This window comes from Prionailurus viverrinus, chromosome A2 (genome assembly GCF_022837055.1).
Source record: "Prionailurus viverrinus isolate Anna chromosome A2, UM_Priviv_1.0, whole genome shotgun sequence".
NCBI lineage: Eukaryota > Metazoa > Chordata > Mammalia > Carnivora > Felidae > Prionailurus > Prionailurus viverrinus.
The window spans coordinates 164363127-164381312 of record NC_062562.1 but is presented as its reverse complement, the minus strand read 5'-3'; the positions used below and the strand labels follow the sequence as shown (position 1 = coordinate 164381312).

Here is an 18186-nt window from a genome sequence, read left to right as displayed (position 1 = left end):
GAATGGGAAGAAAGGTTACCCGCTGGAGGGGACAGTCTGAAATGGTCCTGGAGGGGAGCGGGAAGGGAAAGGAGCCTGGTGGGGGGGGGGGGGGGTCTCCTGTGGTCCCAGGCAGTACAGCGTCCCCAGGCTTGAGGCCAGCAACTCAGAGTGAGACCAGGCGGCCTGGCCACCTGCAGCCCCACAGCCCTGGGCCTCTGCCTTGGGGCCCGCAGACCCGCTCGAAGTGCTTGCTGTTCGGTCCGGTTGAACTCCGCCCTCCGCTGCTGCATGCTCTTGACCGAGCTCTTCAGTGCCCCAGCACCTTCGTCTGTGACGCAGTGATGGTGCCCTCCACCGAAGAGCGTGGGGAAGGCCACAGGTGGGCTGAGAGCACCAGGACAACAGCTGTCCCACCGTGGGCACATAGTGTCAGCTCCTGTTATAATTCCTGATTAGTTGGGGACTGGCTGCGCCCACCGAAAGAGCCCCTCTCTCATCTTCCGCGCCCCTCCTCGCTTCTTCACATACTCCAGGGAACGTGGCACATACCGGCCACGTGGAAATTACGTGGCCTGTACACGCCTTTGGCCGGACAATTAACTACTTCCTGAGCGTTGGTCTGGTATAAGCTGCAAGATCATCGACACCAAGAAGGAGGCAAAAACCAGACGCAGACATCGGCCTATTTCACCAGTACCTTCCCCTCTCTGGTCCCCCCCCCCCCCCCCCCCGCAATGTACACACTCTGATTCTGAGCTTCACTGCAGAGTTATAAATAAAATGGGCCATTTGTGCTTCCTCTGCTTAGCAGAAAAACATCTGAGATCGCGGACAGTAAGAGGCACAACAGAACAGAGTCACTAAAATAAGAATAAGAAACGTGACCGGACGACCAAGCTGGGGGGCTCTACCAGAGACCCCGGCACCGTGGAGAGCCGTGCACTCCCATCTCTGCACTTCCTGAGGTCGGGGGAGTGTACCCACCTCCCCGAAGACGGCATTGCTAACTTTGCAGGCATATATTTGTCTAGATGAGCTGTGGGGTGTTTTCCTCCGTGTTTTCGGAAAATGGCATGCCCGTTGGCTCTTCAAGACCCAGCTTCCTCTGGGCTGGGTGGGAGGCGGTCACTGGTGAGAGCCGAGAGCCTGGGTGGGTTTGCTCCCTGCAGAAGGCCCAGTGATGGTGAAAAGGGTGGGGGTGGGGGGCTTCCTGTCCCTGGGCTAGTTAGCAGTGGCGTCATGGGACGGGGGCATCCAGCCACCCTCATAGCGACAAGGCGGGAAGACTGGGTATCAGGGCCCCTACCAGCAAAACTGCAGGATTGTCTGAGGTGGACAACTGTCCTTCGTGACGAGCCCCAGAGACCCCTTTCCCGGGTGACGAGACGACAGGATGGTACAGGGAGGGGCCGGCCTGGCCCCATTCAATCGGGGCTGTGATGTCACTGCAGATTCTGTAATCGGAAGGATCACGCGGGGGCCGAGCCCCACGTCCTCTGCTCTGCTCCTGCTGACTTTGCTTCCTGCCCGTGGGTCTCTGAGATGCCCATCCCAGCAGGCACAGCAAAGGATGATGTCCTCGTGAAGGAACCTGGGTCCTTCAGTTGCACAGGCTTCTCCGACACCCAGGACGCACGGTGATGATGAGCACATTCGTATTTCGAGAGGGCTTCATGGGCTGCGAACTGCTGTTACGGGAGCCACCGAGAACACAGCTGGGCTGGCGCCCAAAGCCACTCTGCCAGATGACAAGGACGTGTCTTGAGATGGTGCTAATTCTCGGGCCTTGATTGCAGACGAACCGCTTTCCGCCTTGATTAAAATGGGAGCTTATGGGTGCTAAATGTGGCTGTCGCTACAAATTGACTTTGATTTACATTTGGAATGGGTCGTCTTGTCCCCTTGCTATGCACTAACTCACGTGGCAAGATCTGGAATTTAATTTTTTTTTTTTTTCCTTCCGAGAGCTATTCAAGCACCCGGGGACTCTGAGGCTTGGGTGGGTTCAAATATGGGGGCCCTGCCCAAATCCCCAACAGATGGCACGGCTGGTCCAAGCACAGGGCGTCAGAGTCTCAGAGACCGATCCGAACACAGGAGCCGTCCATCGAGAGTCAGAAGACGGGCATGGCTGGGTCCCAGAGCGCTGCACCCATGTGGTCTGGTCACCTCTCCCGCAGGCCCTCCAGACCTCAGGTAGAGCCTTGCCCTGTGTAGACACTGAGATGTGAGGTCAGACACTACTTGGTTCTAAAAACAAAAGGGTCGGTCTTCAAAAATACGGTAGAGATAGCCTTCGAGCTATAGGAAGCAGAAGCTGCCCGAGATCCTTTTAGGGAACAAGGTGAGAAATAAAAATAGATCAAGCAAGGCATTTATAATTAAGCGCTCAGGGGTTCGGTGCCGCCCACAGACGTGTTAGGAACGCAGAGGGACAGAGGGTGAGGTGAGCAAGTCCCTGGGTGCTCCCGAGGGAAGATTTAGGTGCCCTGACGGGGACAAGGGGAGCTGTGAGTGAGTGGAGGAGAGAAGGAGGGGCACTCCAGGCAGGAGAGAAGCCAGGACAAAAGTACGGAGGGCAGCAGAGAAAGGTGCGTGTGTGTGTGTGTGTGTGTGTGTGTGTGTCCACGTGCCTGTGTGTTAGTTTCTACCGCGGCCGTAACAAAGAGTCACAGACGGGGTGGCTCGTAACAGAAACTTACTCTCTTGCAGTTCTGGATGCTACAAGCGCGAGATCGGGGTGTCAACGGGGCCATCAGCAGAGCGCACGAAGCTCTGGGGGGTGGGGGGCAGGTGCGCTCTGTGCCTCCGGCTCAGATTCTGGTGCTGCTGGATGTCCTTGGAGTTCTTTGGCTTCTAGATGCATCCTTCCAACCCCTGACCCCACCTGATGCGGCCTTCTGCTTGAGTGCACGTCTTCATGGTGTTTTCCTCTCTGTGCGTCTGTCTCTGTGGCCCCTCTCTTCTCCTAAGGACCCAGTCATCTAGATTAGGGGTCCCCTTCATGACCTCACCTTAAGGAACCAAAGACCCTATTTCCAGAGAAGGTCACAATCACAGGTGCCAGGCATGTGGCTTCAGCATCTCTCTCTGGGGGACACAACTCAACCCACATGACATGCTTATGGGCCCCAGAGGCAGGCCTGCCCACCTCTTGGGGGAAATTCTGCCGGGTAGAACTGGGGCATGGGGCGGGGGGAGAGCTCAGGCAGGTGGGGCTGGAAGTCTGGGAGGGGGCTGATGTCGCGGCAGCCATCCGGGTGGCCGCGTGGGGCTCCTCCCTGAGAATCCGCGGCAGTGTTGGTGACGTCACCGATGGGAGGAGAGGTATCACGGAGGTCATGACCAGCCAGGGGAGAACCCCAATGCAAGCAAGGCCATGCCAACTACGGCAGAGAACTATGCTCCTTTTGAGAAACATGTTGCTGGGAGAGGGGACACTTGACCTTGGAGCACGGACCGTCCACACACTTGGAGCTGCCTCCTTGCGATCTAGGTCCTGTGGGACCCACCAAGTCACGAAGTTGAACACACCAGCAGCGGTCCGTTACGAGAGGGAGGTGGTGCATTTGGGACAGAGGCTGAGCAAACCGTAAGACTCCACCAGCGCCCCTTCCCCAGCTGACTCCTATGGCCATGTGGGTAGCGGAGCGTCCTGTCTGACCCGTGTGAGTGGCAGATAGAAAAATCCAAGCTGCCTCGACAGATGGCCATCTGAGTAATCTGAATGTGTTTAGCTGTCGCGTGACCGTCATGACCCAGGACAGCCCTGAATGTCCCAGGAGACAGCTCTTCCCAGTGGGCAGGGCTGTGACCAGTACAGCTGTTCATCCACGCGTGTGGCCGGAGAAGGAGACCGAGGTGAGGATACGCACAGGCGCCTGGACAGCGGCCAGTGGTCCGGCTGGCCGGTTAGGGGTCTGCAGGGTCAGGGACAGAAAGGTCTGGGTAGAGGCGTGTGGAAGGACGTACGGGAATGGTGTACGCGAGGTGTAAAGGTGTCGGAATCACACGTTATGGCCCCACCAGAGGCCACCCACCGCGCAAAAGGCGCTGAACGGCCAAGCGCGCAAAATGACTCGCTGGCCGATGGCAGCTAGCCTTTGTCACCAGGCACCTTGGGACTGGCAAGATGGGTACATGAGTGGCAGAGAAGGAGGCTGTGTGTGGGTCTGACAGGACGGACTGCCACTTATCGAGGACGATCTAGCCACTGCCACCTCTGAATTTCCAACCAGTCAGCAGCTGAGAACAAGGCTGACCCCAATATGGCGCTCTTCCTGGAGGAGACCATCTGCTCCGTGGCAAGGCGGCCATGTTAAGCCCCTTACACCTCGAAACGGCCGGCGGTTCATCCTCACGTGGACAGATACCTATTCTGGGCGTGGCTTTGTCTTTCCTGCCCACAGAACCTCAGCCATCAGCACCGTCTGGGGGCTTATGGGACACCTGGTCAGGCATGGATTCCACATGACATAGCAGCCATCAGAGGGCTCACTTTACAGCTAAGCAGGTGCAGGGGTGCGGCCATGACTGTAGGACGCACTATTGTATCCAGAAGCAGCCAGCCCCACAGAGAGCTGGAGTAGCAGACTGAAGGTGTCCCTGGAGCTCGGAGGTGACAGCACACGGGGCTGGGAAGGAGCACCCCACACGTGCTGTGTGTGCATTATTCAGAGGCCTCTTGGTGGCACTGTGTCTCCCAGAGTTAGAACACGTGGGCACATGGGCCACAGCGTGGAAGCCCAAGTAGCCTCCTTACCATTGCTCCATGACCCGTGCTTCCTGTCCCCACGACTCTGGACTCTGTAGAGCTCAAAGTCTGGGTCCCAATAGGGGACACACTCTTGCCAGGGGACACAGGCAGGGTCCCATTCAACTACAAGCTACAGCTCTCACCAGGACGCTTTTGGCTCCTGTCCAGGGCCCAGTGGGTGAAGAAGGAAGTCACCCTCTTGGTGGGTAAGTTAACCTTGACCAGCAGTGGGAGATAAGATGCTTTCAAACAACGGGTGGGGGTGGGGGGAGACACGTGGAAGCCGGGGATCCATGTGGCTCCTTCCTCATGCTTGCCCAGCGTGACTTTGGGCCCTGCGACCCTGCCTGAGAAGGGTCTGATCGTAAAGGACTCAGAGCCCTCAGGACAAGGTTTGGGTCACATTACCAGGGAGGCCGTTTAGACTGGATCCTGTGGGGGAGGGGGCGGGATGGGCACCCACGTGGCCCCAAGACCAGAGGCAGCAGTGGTGGCTCACGGTTAATCCCACCCTTCTTCTCCCAAGTCTCCCCAAAGGTGAGAGGGGAGGCCCCAGAAACCACAGGGGCGCCGCTCCCTACACGCGCACAGAAACGTGCTTCTGTGTGTCACAAGGAGGGATGCGGTAGTCACGGAGGTGGCACCCGACCGTCCTTCCCGAGGACGGCCTTGACTGACAGCCCCAGAGCCTCCGACTAGGCTTCCCCAGTGTACCTGCACCGAGGCCACGCCCCTGCAGCCATCCCCAGGCAACGACAGAACACGTGGGGTCCTCTAGCGGGCTGTCCCCGCCTTTCCTCTGACGGGCGACTTGTGTGTGGCAAGACCGCGTGGTCTGGGTGTGAACTGTGCTGATCCGAGGCTCTTCCTCCCCCCTCCCCTTCCGCTCTCCTTCCCCAGGTGTCCGACCTGGGCTGTGGTCGGAGGCTCTCCCCACCCACTCCTGCTCGCTCCCGCCCAATCCTGCACAGACATTGCCCCCCGTTCAACGTCTTCCATGTCTAGTTCTGTCTTGGCATCCACCTCCCCAAGGATCCGAACTGACACAGATATGCCAGCAAATGGGAGCCTCTGAAGTTACTGGTTCTTTGTTTAAAAAGGGAGAGAGAGATGCACTGGGCAATCCCTGGGGCGCAAGCAATTCAGCCTGAAACTGACCCCAGTTTTCATTAACCAGGGTCAATCAGAGCCACACCGACTGGCGGGTGAGATGTGGACAGAGGCTGATGTGGGAATTTCACCCTGCCGTCGGCAAACAAACGTTTTCACGGGATCTTTTATGTGCCTCTTCGGTGCGGACGGTTTTGCTCGGTACTTGCACAAATATTCCGTGGTGACATCAGTAATTCTGCTCTTCACAGCTCGCAAGGGGCCCTCAACTTTCAAAAACGTTTAGAAGGAGTTCCAAAATATCTCGAGCAATAGGAACATCGCGAGAACAGATGCAGATCTTCCCAACGGGCTATTCCAACGCTGTTTTTTTGCGGGCTTGCTCTCCGTGAAAGCGGAACAGAGGAAGAATATGAGGCAGGGCATTTTGTGATCTCTGGTCGCCCGACGAGTAGCCACTTTGTGCATCTGGACTTAAAAACACAAAGAGATGCTAGGATTAAAAAAAAAAAAATTGAGGAAAAATAAACCAAAAGGAAAGTGGCCTCTTTTCCATCAGATCTTGGTAATTCTCTGAATCAGAAATCTGACCATTTCTATCAAGCCAACAACCTTTCCTTCGTTGAACGAGCAGCCCACCTCCTAGCCCGGGCGTATCTGGTGACAGCGCCATGGGAGTGTGACCAGGAATAAAAAGGACTGAATTACGCCTGTCAAAGTAAATGACCCACGTGCGCTTGATGATGCTGGGTCCGGGCTTCTGTAATCACTGTTTTTTTCTTGCTCAGGTAACTTGAAAAATTACCAACGGACCTTGATAATCCCAGTCATTAGTAAGCTTAAGCAGGCTTTCTTCAATTACAAAGGGCAAAGTTCTTTTCCTATGGGAGAAGATTTATGCACTCCAATCCCATCAGAGACACTCGTCCGAATCCCCAGAGGGACAAGAATATCCGATGCCTCTGCTTGAGTTGAGCCTCTGAAAACGGCCCTCGCACCCCACAAACACCGTGTGGAGTCAGGAGGATGCCCACCCACATGGAGGGTGGGTCTTACCTCATCGGAACCTCCCATTCCCACAGATATTCAGAACGGGCTTGGGAATAAATGCCATGGTCCTGTAGGTCCTCTGGGAGGCTGCTGGTCATGAGGGTCAGGGCTACCTGACCACAGCAAAGAGGTTGACCAAGGGGCAAGGGGGTTCAGGCTGTAACAGCTAGAAAACAGGCACTTTTATCAGCTACAAACTCTGCTTACACAGCCTTCCCTTCCTTCTTTGCTTCTCTCCTCCCTTCCTGCCTTTGTCTTTTCCTCCCCACCCTGCTCTGGAAAGAATAACAAGATTAGGTTAATTAAAAGAGAGAAGTTCATTAGTTAACACGTTGTCTTACAAGAGACAGGAATCCAACTCTATCTTAAGCAAAGATGGGAATGTTGTTGGCTCAGTGGGAGAGGGAGAGGAAGAAATGGTCTTGGAGTGAGGGGGACTAAGGGTTCCATGTCCTCCCTTCCCTAATTCTCCTTGAGAGCTGTACTCAGTCCCTCAGGCTACTGTCCCCTGAGTGGGCACAGCTCCAGGTGGAAGCCTTTTAGCACTGGGGTGGGGAGGGAGAGGGCTTGGTCAGCTCCAGTTAGAATCCCAGGGAAGGGCTCTGATTGGCTCCCCAGGACCAACGCCCCAAGGGAGGCTGGTTGTGATTGGCTGAGCTGGTGGGCAGGGACCAGTACACTGCCTCGGAAGGGCAGCCCCTGCCAACAGGGGAGCCAAGTTCCCCCAAAGAGGAAGATATAGCAAAGAATGAACTCCACACATGTGGGTGGGTGACGCCTTTGATGCTCTGTGCTCTGGCCACCCGTGAAAGACACGAGGGCCCGTTCCGGTACCCACAAGGAACAAACAAACCAAGAGAATTTGGGAGAAAGACCACTGTTCCTGGTTTTAAGACCAAACAGGAATTTCTCTCTGGGGATCCTAACACGTGTCTTTTTTGTGTTTCAGACTATCAACTCCCCACGTTGGCTAGCCACACTCAGTCCCGGCCCTAGCAGTAGAGAATCCTCTCTGACGGGTTCAGCACAGCTCTAGTTGGAATAGTTCTCGATAGAAGCAGCTTTCTCTGCGGGGTCTCGTGCCCTCCTTCCTGGAACGCTACCACAAATAACTCTATGGCCCCTCTCCCTCTGGGGTCCCGGTCCAAAGCCCACCACGCTTTCTAAAATCCCACACAATCCAACTTCTGCCTTAATAAAAATTCCTCCTTCCACTTGGGCCTTACGTAGTTTCCCGTTTCCAAGCCTCTGACTCATTCCCCTGTTGTCCAATAACGTAAAAGTTGCTCCGGAAAGACATAGAAAGTCAAAAACCCTAAACTCACATTTGCATCCCATACAGCATAACCTCTCTTCAGGGACGCTTGGGTGCGGATGTCACGTTGGTAAGATGGAAAGGGGACGTGTGTTGGCATCCCCTCCCCCACACTCCCCGTGTCACTGGGACTCAGACAGGCTTTCAGCCCACACAGCCGGCGGGTCGCCTCAGCGGCCAGCTCCGTGGGAAGCGGCCACGCTCTCCTTCCTGGTGATCCCGGGGCACGGGCTGTCCCCGGAGGGCGTCCTCCATGGCCACACACACGTTCTGGTGCGGGACAGGCAGGCACGATGCCTGCATCTTCGATGGCCCGAAAGACAGAGCCAAACGTACAGCTCCTTGTGTCTCTGGTTCCCAAAATACTTTCCAGGAGAAGGACCAGAGGAAGGGCCAGACCCGCAGGTCTCAAGCTTTACAGGTGCACACGGCCTACCGCAAACTGCCCAGGCAGAGCCCGGGGGAAGAAGCCCGGTGCCTGAGGGCCACAGGCAGGTGCTTATACACCTCCCCACCCCCCAGGCATTCTTACCCCGCGTTGACCAAGTGGTTATGCAACGTGCACCGCCCGGGAGTGGCAAGGGCAGGTCTGAGTCCAGAGCCCATGCCCTGCCCACCGCACTTCTCTGTACGTGACAGAAAACCTCAGCAGCCATAAAAATAAATCAATAAAACAAACCACAGGAAAGGGGGAAAATCCTGCATGGAAAAAAAAAAAAAAGCAAGATAAGGGAAGGCAAGAGACAGACTGGGAAGAAAGACTTCCAACCCACCGCCCCGACGAGGGGCTAATTTTGTCAGTATACAAAGAGCCCCTGTCCGCAGATAAGAGAAAGCCTACGGCCAGCAGAGAAAGGGCCGAACGCACAGATGGTTCACCGGAAGGTAACTGACAGGAAATACCAATGCGCGAACGAGACAACGAAGCGCTGAACGTGCGAGGCGCTGCTTTCACCTAACAGATTAGCAAACATCAAGAGGCAGGAAAAGCTACTCACTCTGTCGGTGAGCCCAACGGGACGGGCCCTCGGTTGGCGGGAGTCCCCGCCATCCATCTAGGGACAGACTGCCGGCCTACTGCGGGGACGGTGCACGCGGGCTTGGCTCCAGCAACGGTGCGTCTGAGCGTGTGTCCCTCGCGACACCGTAGTGTGGGACATGACGTGCGCACGGGGCCTTGCAGCCCCGGAGGCAGCCTGCATTTCCGTCATTAGCGGGAGGTCCCCCGCGGCCCCTCTGTCCTCAACGCCCCCGACTCCTCCTACATCCGGGGCGCCACCGCGTCCTGTTCCTGAAGAAACCAGACCCGCCACCCACCCCCAGCTCCCTGCCCCTTTCTCCATGCAGCCCGCTCCCCGTCCCACAAGGGACCGTCCCCCAGCCCACGTAGGCTGAGCGCTCGGCTGGCACACCTCGCCCCGCTTCCCTGCTTCAGCGATCCGCTCCCACCGTTTTCCTTCTCTTCCGCACCAGGGATTAAGCACTCCATCTTGCTGGAACATCCTGCTCCTTAAACACCCACCTCTCCTGCGCTGCCAGCGCGGAGCCTGCTTGGGGTCCTCTCTCCCTCTCTCTGCCCCTTTCCCCCCTCCTCAATAAATAAACAAACATTAAAAAAAAAAATCCAACCTGTCCTGACCCACACTGCTCTCCGCACCACCCCTCTCTGCTCCCGGTTCAGTGTGGAGCTCCTGGACCTAGCTGTGCAGCATGAGCCACGGCCACGACCCTGTCTCCCATGAGCCCTCCCCAGGAGGCCGCTGCTATGGGCTGCGGTGGCCGAACCCCATGGTCACCTCCCGGTCCTGTCGCTTACAGTGCACCTTCCCTGACGCCCTTCTGTCTCCTGGCCGCCAGATCCTCTTTCTCTCAGTTCTCCGTCGTTCATGGAGGCTCATGTCCCTAACTTCTAACCCGCAGAGGGTCATGGGGGAGCGACCCTGACCTCTTTACTGTCTACACTCATGCCCGGATCTCTTCCGCTTCCAGCCTGAAATGCCCGACGGGAGGATGTCTCCGGCCAGATGTCTCCCCGTGGCTCTGGCATTTTCCCTCCGGTGTCCCACAGGAACCTCGGACTTACTGCAGCCAAAAGGAGACTCCCTGTCCCCCCAGCCTCTCCCCTGCTAGGAAATAGGATCATTCCACTTGCTTGGGCCCAAACTGTCACAGCCATATGTCACCCGTTTCTTTCTCTCAGACCCTATGCCCCATCTCTCAGCAAATTCTGGGGATTCTGTCTTCAAAATACAGAATCGGAAGCTGCTACTTCTCACTACCCCGCCTCCCCCGTTGTGGTCTGAGCCGAGGTGTCTCTTGCTTAGATGAGACAGCTGGTTCCTTCACTTTACCCTCTAAGCACTTCACAGAGCCACCAGGCCAGTCCTTCAGGATGGGAGGCAGACCACGGCATTCTGGTTGACCTCCAACAGCGTCCCATGTCACTCAGATGAAGCCCCACCTGTCCCCCCCCGCCACCCCCAGCCACTGCCCTCCTGACCTGTCCTGGGATCCTCCCCCACAGCTGCCCGGCTGGTTCCCTCGCTCGTGTCCCTCAGATTTCCGCTCCGATGTCCACTGGGCCCTTGGGCCATGGTCAGGGCGGCCTGGCAGCAGCCAGGCCCCTGAGGGAGGGTCTGGCCAGTGGCGCTGGAGCCACAGAGGAAAGAAACGCTCCCTAAAGCAAAACAAGGCAAGAAGAACTGTGGCCTCCCTCGTGCTCCCACATTCCAGTCTCCCCCACTGCCTCCCAGTGGCCAAACCTGGCCAGACAGGGAGTGGGATCAGTTGGTGAAGGATCTGGGGACCAAGGTTCCGGGCAACACAGAGCCGGGCGGGACAGAGAACGGATCCCAGGGCAGAGGCAAATGATCACACAAAAGCACACCCCCTGCAAGAGAACACCTCTCCCGACAAGCTGAAAAACCAGTCTCTTATGAGGGCGTGGTCAGAATGACAGAATTCTCTAGCTGTCTCCCTTCTCGGTGAACGAATTGCATCAGTTTCTTAAGGCTGCAAAGGTAAAGAAAAGATTTGGAAGCAACGATCCAACCAAGACTCTTGAAGCTCCAGCCGTCCTCGCATCGTAGCCAGAGGACCGTGGACAGCGTGCCGGGCTCGGTGCTGACCGAGTGAGCACGGCGTCTCCGCGTGTGCTCTGTATCAGCGCTGAGCCCCCCACGCAGCCCCGCACTTCACGTTGTCCCCAGAAACCCTGCATCGCCGTCCACGAGATTCTGGGAACTCCCTTGCATCCCGTGTGAGTAAGCTGCAGGGACAGCAAAATGTTCTCCCAGGCTGCCCAAAGAACAATGGACTTTGTAATCGTGCCTTACCTTTTTCCACCTAGAGGGTAAAACGCTACAGTGAGTAGGGACAGAAAACAAAACGAAACCAGGTAAGGCCTTTTGCGCAATGGTGCGTTGGGAGTACGTGTCGCAACGATTCAAAATGACCTTTCGCAGGTCCACGGCGTGGAGGTTTACTTGGGAAGTTTCTCTCTCCGCGTCCTCTCCCCAGACCTCATGCAGCTCTTCGGAGTTATCGTTAGGAACATCTCACAAAATATCTTTTTGGCCCCCAGGGCACAGAAGGGTGGTCCAAAACCACTAGGTCCTTGACAGCCTCCCGGCACATCCAGAGCCCTTGAAACGAGCATAAAGTGCTAAGGTACAAAGACGGGGAGAGGGGGCGCCTGGGTGGCGCAGTCGGTTGGGCGTCCGACTTCAGCCAGGTCACGATCTCGCGGTCCGGGAGTTCGAGCCCCGCGTCAGGCTCTGGGCTGACGGCTCGGAGCCTGGAGCCTGTTTCCGATTCTGTGTCTCCCTCTCTCTCTGCCCCTCCCCCGTTCATGCTCTGTCTCTCTCTGTCCCAAAAATAAATAAAAACGTTGAAGACGGGGAGAGGCCCTGGAAAGTGTGCGCACTTTAATTCCAGCTGTGCTCGGGCCCTCTGGGAGGGACACAGCTTTCTCTGAGAGTCAGGCTGGCAATCGTACACCCGCATTAAGGGTTGGATGTCAGGAGGCCAAGGTCGGCACACACCTGAAAACCCAGGGCACGAGCTCTACTCTTGAACACTCCCAATCCCAAGGGACTGTCAATATATTTTTTTTTCTGGAGCCTTGTTCATAACAGGCATTCTAGAGGCTGGGTCCGGACCTCAGCCCCAAGTCCCACGGACCAGTGGTTCACACTGGGTGCTGCTAAGCACCCCCTCGTGCAAGTTAATGTTCCTGTTTGTACTGCAACGTATGAACTTTGGGGCTGGTGTACTTACCGAAGTCACGTTGTTTGCTCGGGGAAATTACTATACTTAATTTGCATTATTTAATCATGCCCCAGATAGGTGAGTGAGAGGTCACAAATCGGCCACGAGCCATATTCAGATAACGGTGGTATTCTGCATTTCCCTGGGTTAATCTGTATGCCTCTAGTGTGTCCGAAGCTCAGAACTGCAGCCCAGGGAGCCCAAACCCATTCCCTGGATGGGAGGAAACGCTGGAGCACCAGGACAAAAGTCACACGGCCACGCCGTAAGGCAGTTATGAAAGCAGCCACTGGCAGAACCAAAGACTTGATTCCCAACTAATGCTGTTTACGTGACTACTACCCTTAGTCAAGGAAGGGAACATAATTGCCGGGATTACCTATTCTCTTATGTAGCCAACAGACGCCTCTCGGCGGCCCAGCGCTGTGGGCCACACGCACCCTGCTTGCTGAATCTGTCATTCTTTAGAACTGCTGAGTGTGCGTTTAGGCACAGAGCCGGTCAAGACACCAAGCTATTCTCTAGGGAAAAAAAAAGGGAACAGCAAGCCTGTTCTTTGGGAGAATATTGCCACAGAGTTTACCTTTATCTTCATCCAAAGTACTTCTCGGGTTGCGTGAGCAGGATGACCTACGGTTGGCCGGCATTTTGGATGGAGAGCCATCCGAAACAAAGATAAAGGGGGTGGCTTGGGTGGGGGTGGCACGCTTTTTTGTCTCTTTCCAGAGGGCCCTGCAAATTAAAATCAATGGACAGAAGTTAAATGGATATCAAAGCCCGCTCCGACAGCTGGTCTCAGTTTCCCTCCTCCGTAAGATGTCTCTGAGGGTTCTCCTAGGGGATTTTCTTTGTTTTTTTTTTCTTTCAACGTTTTTATTTATTTTTGGGACAGAGAGAGACAGAGCATGAACGGGGGAGGGGCAGAGAGAGAGGGAGACACAGAATCGGAAACAGGCTCCAGGCTCCGAGCCGTCAGCCCAGAGCCTGACGCGGGGCTCGAACTCCCGGACCGCGAGATCGTGACCTGGCTGAAGTCGGACGCTTAACCGACTGCGCCACCCAGGCACCCCTCCTAGGGGATTTTCATAGAAAAAAATGGTGGTGGGAAATGGGGTTAATAACATCTCCTCCCATAGATGTACTAAAACGTATAAGACGCCCCAGCACGGGCACATAGTAGCTTCAACACCTCTCATTATTATCAGCCTGGACAGATGATGCCCCCAATGGAAACATCTCCAATAAGCTCCTGTTCTCTGAGAAGCACTATCCAGAACCATCTGCGGGGAAGGACCAGAGGTCTTTTTACTTGTTTTTAATTTAAAAAAATTATTTTGCTAAGTTTATTTATTTTAAGAGAGAGAAAGTGTGAGCGAGGGAGGGGTAGAGAGAGAGAGAGAGAGAGAGAGAGAGAGAGAGAGACTCCCAAGCAGGCTCCACACTGTGAGCCTGGAGCCCAGTGCGGAGCTCGAACCCTGTAACCGCGAGATCATTACCGGAGCCCAAGCTGGACGCTCAACCGACTGAGCCACCCAGGCGCCCCCCGTCTTTAATTTTCAATTCACCGGGCAATGATACTTCCGAAAAGTTAAATAAAAAAGCAATGACCGAGGTACATCAACAAAGATGTACAAAATATGCAATCAAGACAAAATACAAGAGTCCGTTAAAGGGGCCTTAGCAATCTTCCAAAGATTCTCTCGCAGATGGGGGAGGAAGTGACGTGCTCACGGTGCCAATAGACCAGCGGCAGTGCTGGGACAGGGCTCGAGTCATGCCCCTGGAGCCCGCAAGGTGGGTCCCCCCGCACCCCTCAGTCCTGGTCAGCCTCCGTTTCTCACCCTTCCATCCATCAGAAGGTCAGGGCCGCACCAGGGGGAGGCGAATGCAGTCTCTGCCCTGGGTTAAAATTCAAGGGAGTGCCAAAAAACTCAGTCATCACCATAAGTAATGTTTCAATGAGGTTATTTTTTTATAGGCAAGGTGATGCTGCGGTAACAACTAATTACCAAAATCTCAGTGGCCTGACCCACATCAATCAAGTCCGACGCAAGCTGTCCTCCCCTTTCTTACTGTGCACCATCCGGAACACATGGTCTCTAAGATCAGAGCAGCAGAGGAAAAGAAAGCTGAGGGAGAATACCAACTCCTCACCTCTTGACCCGGAAATAATTCCCACTAAATCTACTCCCATTTCATTGGCCAGAATTAATTTCATCCTATCCTAACTGCCAGAGCACTGGAAAATGTAGAGAATCACACAGATATTCGGCGACCCAAGAGCCTCTGCTTTACTCTTGGTCTAAGGGAATATATGTGTATATATATTACATATACTATATGTAGTATGTTATAAACTTATTGTGTATGAACTTAGGTATGTAAACTTTATATTTTATATACGAACTTTATATAGATTACATATAAACCTAATATGTAAGATTATTATACGTACAGACTTGTTATATATATATATATATGATATATTTATACATTTATTTATATATATAAACTTATATGTAGGTACACTTCATACCAAAAAAAGTCCGAACTTTTCATAAAGACAGGGTCAGTAAAAGTGCATAAGATTATTATACGTACAGACTTGTTATATATATATGATATATTTATACATTTATTTATATATATAAACTTATATGTAGATACACTTTATACCAAAAAATCAGAATTTTTCATAAAGATAGGGTCAGTAAAAGTGCATAAGATTATTATGCATATAGACTTGTTATATATACTTATACATATATAAACTTATATGTAGATACATTTTATACCAAAAAAAAATCAGAACTTTTCATAAAGACAGGGTCAGTAAAAGTGCATATGATTATTATGCATATAGACTTGTTATATATTTATATATATAAACTTATATGTAGATAAACTTTATACCAAAAGAAAGTCAGAATTTTTCATAAAGAGGATCTGTAAAAGTGCTGACCTGAGCAAAACTAGAGACAGGCAAAAGGCAAAATCAGTAATGCTTGTCTTCATTTAAAATTTTGAGCGTGGGTGGCTCAGTTGGTTAAGGGTTCAACTTCAGCTCAGGTCATGATCTTGGGGTTCGTGGGTTCGAGCTCTGGGCAGGGCTCTGCACGGTCAGTGTGGGGCCTGCTTGGGACTCTCTCTCCCTCCCTGTCCCTCCCCCACTCGTGCTTTCTCTTTCTCTCTCTCAAAATAAACACACTTAAAAAAACATTTTAACATTTTGTATATTCTGTTCAGCATAGATTTTATTGCATGATTTTTGCAAAGGAAGTCATAGATCCGCGCGTTCAGCAGCAGTCAGTGGGAAGGGTTTCCTCGACACTGCTGCTTGGCAAGCCACGGGATGGGGTTTCGGAAGGCACCCCAAAGCGAAACATTCAGAAAAATTCCATTTTTAAGGCTTATTTATTTTTGAGAGAGAGAAGAGAGAATGAGCAGGGGAGCGGCAGTGAGAAAGGGGGACAGAGGATCCGAAGCAGGATAGCGCAGAGCCCGATGTGGGGCCCGAACCCACACACCGTGAGCTTGTGACCTGAGTGGAAGTGAGACGCTTAACTGACTGAGCTACCCAGGTGCCCCCTCGGAAAAATTCAATCTTAAGACTGCACTGATTGGAAGACATATGATCAATTTATGCATATCTTATCGGAAGGAAAAACAATGGGAAGCTTTTTCTGGCACCGTCCGTAAGAAACGCCCAGATTTCAGAAATATTAACAACCACAAAAGGCTCTTAAAATGCCAGCAACATGGTAAAACATTTTAATTTTCGGTTCCCGGGCACTAAAGTCTGCACTCCAACAAAATAAACCCAGAGAACAAATCAATTGTATTAATGAATGACTGGGCATAGGTACACGGATCAACTGACCCGAGTACCTATTAAAACAACTGCTAACCACTTCCCATCACCGGGGACAGGGCCCAGGCAAAGCGTTGCGCAGTGGCTTCCTGGTTCTGAATCCCTTCCTGGTTCTGAATCCCTTCCTGGTGGCTCTCCTCGACTTCTCTTGCCTGTCTACTCGCCCCTGCCCACCCGTCCTCCATCTTTCCTCCCAAAATCAGTTCTCATCAAATGGAGTGACTTACACGGCCTGGCAAATTATTACCGCGACAGGGATTAAAACTTTAAGCAAAAGGGGTGAAATTTAAGTGACAGTTGGGGAGTAATTTTGAGTGGGTAAGGGTGGGCTCCCTTGGTCGCAAAGGTAAAGCCCCCTCTTCCTTTTCAACTAACCAGGCGTTTAGGGAATGATGTGATCTTAGGTCTCCCCCACCAACCAGTCAGAAAAAGGTCAAAGCCTGAAATTCCACACCTGTGGGGCCGGGATGGCCACCGGATTTTTGAACCCAGACTAGTGGGCTCCAGAACGCTTAACCTTCGGTCAAGCAAGGCGTGCTCTAGGATTTTCCAGTCTGGCTTCGTTCTAGACTGGAGAGCAGGGGAGAAAGAGAAGGACGATTAAAAGAAAAAAACCCATGAACCAAGGAACCCCCCAGACTGCAGGGGATTTTAGACCAGATGATGGAACGTGGATCGGAAGGAAAATAGGAAAGATGGCTGAAACACGGGGCTTCTGGCTGGGTGGGAAGCGCCACCTAAGGGGGTCCCTGAAGCGGGCTAATTCCTCCTCCTCTGAGTGGGGGGAGGGGGCACTCGGCGAATCTCCGCATCCGCATCCGGACAGGAGTTGAGGCTGCGTCCTCACCTTCTTCCTCTGGGTAACCCTGATTTTCTGATTACGGGGAGAGGTGGAGCTGACGTCAGCATTCAAGGCGCTGGAGTGACTTTGGGAGTCACTTCGTCCTCAGAACCTAGAGCCAGAAAGGAGGCGGCTCCCTACCCAGCATTCACCCCTCTTGCGGCCGGGGGCCGAGGTCGCGCCATCCTGGGGCCCTCGGAAGGGGGACGCCCCCACGGACGCCCCCGGCCCTCCGCTACCGGCCGTGCTACGGCTGCAACGCAGGGGCACGTGGAAGCCTCGCCCGCGATTTCCGCCCCCGTTGATTTCCGCAGTCCCAGCAAGTCCGCGTTTGGGGCGGCGCGGGGCTGCGGCTCCTGCGTCCGCACTTACCGCCGCCCCACTGCGCACCCCTCGGCGCACCCGAGAAAAGCCGGGTGTCAGGCGGGTGGGGTGGGGTGTGAACCCCGCTCCCCGGTAACCCCGACCGCTCTCCGGGCGCCTGCGGGTCCGCACGCCGGGTGGGGAGGGGCCCGGGGCCGCGGTTTTCCCGGAAGCAAGTGCGGGTCAGCGCGCGTCCCGCCGCAAGCCCCGGCTTCCGCCGCTGCGGGGTGGCCCGGCAGGGCGCGGCGGCGTCGCAGGGGGCTCGGGCCAGGAGCCAGACCCCGGGGGACGAGATGCTGCGCAAATCAGCTCCAGGCCGGTCCCGCGCCGCCGCGGCCGGGAGACCCCGCCCGCCGGGCAGGCGACAACGTGCGGCGACCCGGGGGCGGCACGGGGAGCGGGCGAGCGGCGTGCGCCGTGCACTTCCTGTTCAGTGCACGCGGCCTTCCACCGCCCCGCGCTCGCCCAGCCTGCCGGGCCGCGCCGCCCCTCGCCGCCGGCTCCCTGTCCCCGGGACGCGGCGCGGCGGTGGGACGCAGCGGGCGCGCCCTCCGGCTGGCAGGGCCGCGCCAGCCGAGCCGCCGCCCGAACTTCGGCGCGCAGCCGAGCGGGGAGCCGGGGCGTTCGCG

The 18186-nt window shown here is 54.8% G+C and overlaps 1 long non-coding RNA gene across 3 annotated transcripts; it reads right to left on the bottom strand.

Moving 5' to 3' along the window:
* Positions 1 to 5168: 5168 nt before the first annotated feature.
* On the bottom strand, positions 5169 to 18105 carry LOC125160392 (uncharacterized). Of its 3 annotated transcripts, none has more exons than XR_007150237.1 (3): positions 17201 to 18105; positions 13066 to 13214; positions 5169 to 6321 (listed from the first exon to the last, which is right to left on the bottom strand). It is a non-coding gene; the product is annotated as an uncharacterized LOC125160392 (long non-coding RNA). The 3 variants fall into 3 exon arrangements; XR_007150238.1 differs by having other exon boundaries at positions 16808 to 18052; XR_007150239.1 differs by lacking the exon at positions 5169 to 6321 and adding an exon at positions 10719 to 11857 and having other exon boundaries at positions 17201 to 18052.
* Positions 18106 to 18186: the final 81 nt, after the last annotated feature.